This window comes from Neolamprologus brichardi, unplaced genomic scaffold, assembly GCF_056152115.1.
Source record: "Neolamprologus brichardi isolate AB-2024 unplaced genomic scaffold, ASM5615211v1 NODE_ptg000031l+_length_7269946_cov_1, whole genome shotgun sequence".
NCBI lineage: Eukaryota > Metazoa > Chordata > Actinopteri > Cichliformes > Cichlidae > Neolamprologus > Neolamprologus brichardi.
Window position 1 is genome coordinate 1,918,448 of NW_028270136.1, and position 7,892 is coordinate 1,926,339.

At 41.8% G+C, this 7,892-nt stretch overlaps 1 pseudogene; it reads right to left on the reverse strand.

Moving 5' to 3' along the window:
* Window positions 1-1,568: 1,568 nt before the first annotated feature.
* LOC148094678 (uncharacterized) lies at window positions 1,569-2,292 on the reverse strand (annotated as a pseudogene).
* Window positions 2,293-7,892: the final 5,600 nt, after the last annotated feature.

The window sequence follows — 7,892 nt, forward strand, 5'->3', positions numbered from 1 at the left end:
GGTAAAGGTACCTTTATCTTCAGAGTGTGGACACTTTGTTGATGCTCCAATGTCTTCATCGTTATAACAAATCGCAAATATGTACAAATACAAAGTAATTAAAACATATCCATTAGATGGACATTTCTATATGCCTTTAACACACAAATTTTTTTGAAAATATTTTGTAATCTATGTAATGACTGTTTTATGAGGGGCAAAATCTTAAGCAAAGATATGAAGTACTGTATAAAATTCCTAAATAAACATTAAGTAAACAGCAGGATGCCTTACACTACTCCAACATTAAATGTAAATTCTAGGTTTAATATGCCTATTTTGGCCCTGGAAGAGGAGATGGTGGTGGTGGTGGTAGTTATTGTTATTACACATTAAACGTGCCTTTAAGGATGCTCAATGAAACTGTACAGAGCAAAATGGTGTCAAGAGATGTATTCTAAGATACTTCTTCAGCTGAGAATCAGAGAGGAGAAATACACAGTTTTACTTGCAGCAAGGGCAGCCACAGAGCACCTGCACGGGAGTGAGGGCTCAGGGACTTGCGCTCTGCCACTGCCCTGGTCTTTATTTATAAACATCAGTGGGTGTTTGTTCCTTACATTGGAATGTGGATGTGTATACGTTGGAATGTGGATGTTTATGTGTGTGTGTGTGTGTGTGTGTGTGCGCGTGTGACAAAGGACAGACTTCCTCTGCCTGGTATGAAGTGAAGATAAGTGTCCAGCTGTCACTATCGCTGTGGGAAGAAATTTATAACAAGTCTTGTAGCGAACAACAGCCTAAGTCATCAAAAGGTCAACATGCAGTATTCTACCATATGCAAACCATATTATTAAAAGATTATACTGACTACTAAGTACAATTTTCTATTGACATTCCCTCCTGTTTGTCATGTAATAACTTTTAAGTGAGAGATCAGTATCTAAATCTTGTACATTTTCTGTCACATCGTCATTAATCACACAAAGTCTTCATGTTCCAACAGGTCGGAGTCATCATCATTTGTCACTGCTATGTATGCAGCAACAGTGGAAAATATTATGCGGTTAATCGTGAGTTTTAGATATGGTAGGATACATGTTACAAAGACACAAAATAAAAGTAAAAATGTTCCAACTCCGATGAGTAGTCTTTTTAGCACCTGTAGCCAGGAGCCAGTGTAAAGCCAAGAAAACCAGTCACTTAGTCCTGATTTTGGGCCTGCTGGATCTCTCTCAAGGCATTCAGGGCGTCAGTCATGTTTGAGTGTACATTGTCTGGTATGTAAGTGCAGCAGGTGTTGTTGAAGAGGACACAAAGTCCCCTTTCTCTGCTAGTATCATGTCCAGAGCTACTCGATGTTGCATCACTGCAATCCGTAATGCATCGATTTCCTGATTCTGCTGTTCACTGATCTTACACGAAGCGTTCAAGAAGAGTCCAAAACGGTAGTCCAGATTTTCAATCCTAAGCATGTTTTTTCCAGTTCCCACCCAGGGGAACAATGAATGGAGTACTTTCTGTCCGGTAGTCCATAATTTGAATTCCTTAGTACGTCGCTTCCCCATATCGGGTCATGTGGTTGAAGTTTAGGGAACGTTGATCTTCTTTTCCGACGTGCTGTAGAAGTGGTGTTTACTGCGGTCATCCTGAAAGTGTGGTCTGACAGGAACATAGGAGCAAATGTTCCTGTCCAGCCTAGGGGCAGTATGAAATATGCCCGTTGTCCACATAGCCAGGCCAATCCTTGCACCCAGTATGTGCCGTTAGAAGGTCCACTCATATTCAGAGGGGCACCCTCTCTGTGACCTGCAGTTTGGACACAGTTTGTGGTGAGAGTTGGTCCAGGAACACTGGGAAGTGGATGGATGTATTCTGGTTTGTCACATTGAAATCAATCCAGAAGAGTTGATCACATGTTCCATTACTAAGTCCAACAGCATGTGAGATTGTATCGTTGGTGGTGATTTGGCTGTGCTGGAATCCATTGCCAGCAAAGCTAGCTGCACACTTTGCTTGAGTGTTGTTCATATATTCACCATATAGTGTGGGGTGTGTCCATGTGCTGGGAATATGAGAACAGACATAACAGTCTGTATTTGCCGATTCTGCCTTTGTCCTGTCGTGGATATAACGGTACCAGGCATTGTTCATCAACGGGTGGATGTGGTCTTGTGTCATGTCTCTTAGGTGGGAGTTGTCGTGTGTCTATCTTTTCTGTCTGCCTCGTGGCTCAACGGTTTCCGGCATCAGCTGGGGTCTTGTAAGAGTGAGCGTTGTAGTCAAGGTAACCAGGAGGGTCCACCTTCCCATGGCTGCGTACAGGTCCGTCACACCCTACTACTTGGTTACTCTAGAGTTGGCCAATGGCTGGAGGTTGAAGTGCAAGCAATGCTCAATCAGCACTTCCCAGTTGGAGTGGTCAGAAGCACTTGGTATGGACCCTCCTACCGTGGCAAGCTCCATTTTTTTTTTTTCCTTTGGATCCTTGTCCAAGTACTCCAATCACCTGGCTTCAACCTGCAAGAAATAGGTGAAAAAGAGTCTTGCGGCAGTTTATTGTTCAAAACAACTTCTCTGTTTATCAACAATCGAGTCATCCAATCCGCCAGAGTGGTTTCACGGATTGATTTATCTAGTGGCTCGCTAGTAACTGGTAGTGGAAAAGGTCACCCATGTATAATTTCAAATGGGGACAGTTTGTTACTTCCTTGTGTTATTCTCATCCACATTTTGACTAGGCCTACACATTCTGGCCATGGTCTGTCAGTTTCTTCCATTGTTTTCCTGAGCCTTTGCTTTATAGTGCCATTTGTTCTCTCCACTAATCCTGCACTCTGTGGATGGTAGGCACAATGGTGTTTCAAACTGAAACCTAGTGCTTCAGATACTTTGCTGATCACGTCATTTACAAAATGGGTTCCATTATCTGATCTCATCAGAGTAGGAATTCCATATGTCGGAATGAAATGGTTGCATAGACACTTTGCAACTGAGATTGCGTCTGCTTTTTTTGCTGGGTAGATTTCTGGCCATTTTGAGAAAATCTATAATTACTAGAGCGTATTTTGAGCCCTGACACTCATTGAGTTAAAAGAAGTCCATGTGAATTTAATGAGATGGGTGAGGTGGTGTAGGAAAATGTCCTCTTTTTGGTCTTAAGTTACCTTGGGTATTGTGTTTTTTGGCAGGTCATACATGTTCTCACATATTCTTTTATAGTATAGAATTGTTGGTTTATGAAAAAGATCATCTCTCCTGATGAGACATGGCTTAAACCATGGCTCACCAGAGCGGCTGTTTTGTGTAATGATTTGGGAAGAATGGGTTTTCCTGCTATTTTCATTATGTCATCAGTGTCTAGTACTGCTCCGTGTTTTAGCCATTGCTTTTGTTCTTATGATGGTGCTGCTTTTTGTTCGTCCTGCAGTACAGATAGTGGAATGGTGTGATTTTCGGGAGTTGTTAATAAGACTGTGGTTGCTATGGCTGCTGCTTTTGCAGCTTTATCAGCAAAATTGTTTCCCTTTGTAATTTCAGAGTCATCCTTCTGATGTGCTGCACATTTGCAAATTTCTAAATGTTGCGGCAGTTGTACTGTTTGTAACAGTTGCTTCAGCAAATCTGCATGCTGAACTGGGTTTCCAAAGGAGGTAACCATTCCTCTGTGATCCCTTATTTTTGCAAAGTGGTGAACTGCTGCAAATACATACTGGCTGTCTGTGTGGATGTTAATGTCCTGTCCTTCATGTATTTCACATGCTCTGATTACTGCAGTCAGAGCTCTGAGCTGAATGCATGTGTGGCAAGGCTCTTGCTTCCACCATAGTGTCTGTTGTGGTTACTGCATATCCTACACAGTTACGCCCTAGTACATTTTTTGATGCTGAACCGTCAATAAAGATGTCAGTGAAACCTTCTTCTGGTGTACTGTAAATGTCAGCACGTGGTTTAGCTTCCTCTTATTTTTCCACGCAGTAATGTGCTTTTCCCTCCGTGGGTGTTGGCAACAATGTGCTAGGATTTAAAGGTCCACATCTCACTATGTTGACGTGGGATTGCGAAAGCAGTGTGCCAACATAGGAGAGTTGTCTCGCGTGTGTTAAGAAAGGCAAATGTGCTTGTAGCAGTATAGACGTTACTGCATGTGGTACTCTAACAGTCAGAGTGTGTCCTAAAACTATGTCAGCAGATTTTTGCACTGCCTCTGCAGCTGCTGCACATGCTTGTACACAGGTGGGCATTCCTGAGGCCAGGAATGAATCGAGTTTGCTTGAATAGAAAGCTAGTGGCCTTTGGTTTTCTCCAAATGATTGTGTCAATACTGCTTTCATGTGTCTCTGTGTTCAGTCTACATTCAAGTAGAATGGTTTGCCATAATCTGGTAATGCAAGCACAACGTTAGTTTGGAGCATGATTTTTAGTTTAGTAAATGCTCCTTCTGCTTCTGGTGTCCACTGTATTTTATCTTTTAAAGCAAGATCTTTTCCATAGATTAGGTTTTGCAGTGGTTGTACGCATGCTGCATATTCTGGAATCCACGCCCTGCAGAAGTTACATAACCCGAGTGATAGGTTTGTAGCTTAAACCTATTCACTGGAACGTTGAAGACAATATAATTACACAGCAAAGCAAGACCTAAAGTAGGCAAAGTTCTTCATGTTACTCATGCATGAGGGAGACCTGCCTGGAGCCAAGTGTCGTTCCACCACTTGACCTCCGTCAGACTCTCAGCCAGGTTCCCCATAGCACTCCTTTTATTGTGGTTACATGAATATGCATAGGGTCATTAACATATAACATCTTACATAGGTATACATGTGAACAAAGGATTGTGTGTGTGGGGTCAGAGCGTGACCCCATAAAGACTTCCCTAAACCTGCTGGTCTGGAAGTCCAGCAGTCCACCTAAACAAAAGGCACTTAGCCTAAAACAGATATAGCCACGTTTATCCTACCATAAAACAATCAAACAAGGTACGACCTCTTCCCATGCTCCCAGGATGTAGGTGTGGATTCCAGAACACTCTGGAATCCACACCAAGCCTTTGCAGCCTGCTAAAGATCACACATCCTATCACTACACAATTGATTATACACCTCTAAGCATAAATGACAATCAACAATACAAAACCTAACATTCCCCCCTTTTTGACCTTTATGCTAGAAAAGTTCCCAGTTATGATCACCTCATGCCTGACAGTGTAAATGCAAACATTTTTATACACAGCATATGTCAATCACCCTAAATTACTGTAAACACACACAGTTTAACAAATGTATTAGCAGTTATCCCATTCCTCATTGATCTCATCCAATGGCAAACTGCATCCTACGAGCAAACAAATGAATTTTTAAGTTAATAGTCAAAAGAGAAATTAACATTTTCAAAAACATCTCAGCTTGGTGGTGCTCCTCTGGGCGTGCAAATCACATGTCTCTCTGCAGAGTGGTTTAAGTTCTGCAGGGCATCATAAATGTCTCTTCCAGTTGTTTCCATCACTGTCCATAGGACCAGAGTCCAAATGTATGTAGAATAGACATTCAAACATACCAGTTGGCTTTGTTGTTTGTCAACATGGGTCTCAGTTATCTCCAAAGCTGCAGACCTCTTCAGCACTCTAGTTTTATGGCCTCTACAAACCCCCATCACCTCACTTCAGGCCTTCGTCCTGCGAGGGGGATACTTATGACTCCTCCATTGTCCATGCTCTGCAGAAAAACCCCTCTGTGGAAAGGGTCCTGGGTCCAGTTATCTTACTGCTGTTAAGATCCCAGCAGTCTTCAGAGTGTCATCATATGCACAGTACAGTGGCACAGCATTAGGTGATGTTCATAGGAAACTGCTGCCATCACCACCATAGCTTCTGGTTCATGTGCTTTTCACAGAATCACGATGCCATCCTTAGACTCCCTCTGCGCTGTCGATGGAGCTTGGCACGCTCCCCTCATCCTTCAGGTGCCCGTCTGTTGTCCACAACCTCAACTGACTCCCATGAGTCAACTCATCAAACCTAGATTCCTGTCTTAAAGAAAAAGGTTAGCTAGATCATGTCCCAGGCAACATCAGGGCATCTCCTCCAGAGTAGCTCCGTAACCCTGCAATAAAAGATGTTAGCGTGTTTTGCATATTAAGTTTGCTTAAAACCTGGCTCTGCCAGGAGCCTGCATACACACCATCATGGCCTGGAAAACAGATCTGTAAGTGAAATCAAACTTCACACCTATAAACAATTGTATCATAAGAGTAATAAAGCATTCAACATCAGCAAGACAAGTATCATGTGCAGGTTTTCTCCATTACCATAATTTGCCTCAGACATGGATCATCCCATGTACTCAGTTAACATTAATGTAATCGGTGACTTCCCTTAAGCAAAGTCACTCCACTCATCAATTACTAGGAGCTCAAAAGTGGCTAGCTAATGAGCCCATATTCAACTATTCCATAAACACTGCATCTCTTATTTGTTTTTCTCATGTCACTTGTCCGCTTCTGCTGAATCCACTACATGTACTCTTAGAAAAACAAACATTAGCAACACACAAAGATCATCCTGGTGACCAGGTGCAGGTCGACAGGTTCCAGAGGTGCTATAAAAAGACCATAAAGTTAGCCATCCATAGCTGTGGAAAGAATGTTATTCACATCATCAAAGTAACCTTCACATTTTCCCAAAAACACAGTGTAACAGCATCACCACTCATAACCTGTAAACACAGTTATCTTCACAAATAAACCCAGAAATCCTATAGTAGGGAAAAACATCAACCAGCTGTCCTGGTATAAATCACATGATCAAGTCACATGAAGAACTGTAATGCTGTAGAAAAGAAAATGCAAATGTTAGCGCTGCGCAGATGTATACACTCTTTCTCACAGTTTCCTCTGTGAGCAACACAAGGTAGTGAATAACACCCCTGGTAGATGCACAGACACAGAAAGTGGCATTTAAAAGGTTAAATCATCATGCAACCTCAAATGTTGCTGTCATCTTTCTGCTCCTGTAAAAGGAAACACACATAGATTCATCCACCCCTTTGTCCTGTCTAGGTGGAGGTTAACCTTGAGTAGTGGTCAAGTCTTGTCAGCTTTTACCAATCAGTTTTTTTTCTCTTTCACTCATTCATTCATACATTCATTCTTTCTTTCTTTGCTAATAGTGGAATCGATCGTCGCATTACGTTTCCACTCTCAGCAAAATGACGTCATTTCAAAAAGAAAAAGAAGAACTTTAGATCGGATTACCTCGCTGAATCCTTTTTGGGCAGGGACTCTCATTTTCTAATTGTCCCAAATAAGTGGCTTTCTCCCGAGCCCATTTTAATGTGGAGAAGCTCACTTGTAACAATTTTCTCGACGACGTGTCGTATAGCGCTTTTTGTTCTAATCGTGCAGATCTGCTCAAACAGAGATTATCTAACAAAACTTTCAGTGCACTGTGAAAGTAACAAAATAAAAATGCCTTGTTAAGTCATGACACAAGCTCCTCATCTCAGGAGGGTAAATCATACCATTAGCATGATTTATCATACCATCATACTAATTGGCAGGCTCAACTTCACAACAAAAGAAGAATTATCAGCTAGATTAACTCCAAACCAACCATCAGCTGCACAACACACAACATAACCCTAATGTCTTATTATCTATGAGTTTAATCCCCAGGTCTGTGCTCTTCACTCATTTAGGCCACACACCCATTTTATTCAGTTTTCCTTTTTACCTTCATCATAAAACATGTGACATGTTGTCATGTACTTCACAAAAGAAGTTTGTACTGACGTATTCAGAGTTGTGTATCTAGGTACAGGATTCACTCGCACATCAAAACAGGAAACTCAGTGTTTTAGAGTCTCCACTCTAACAAACTCCAACACATCTCATTCACTCGTGCTAAGATTCAGTCACCT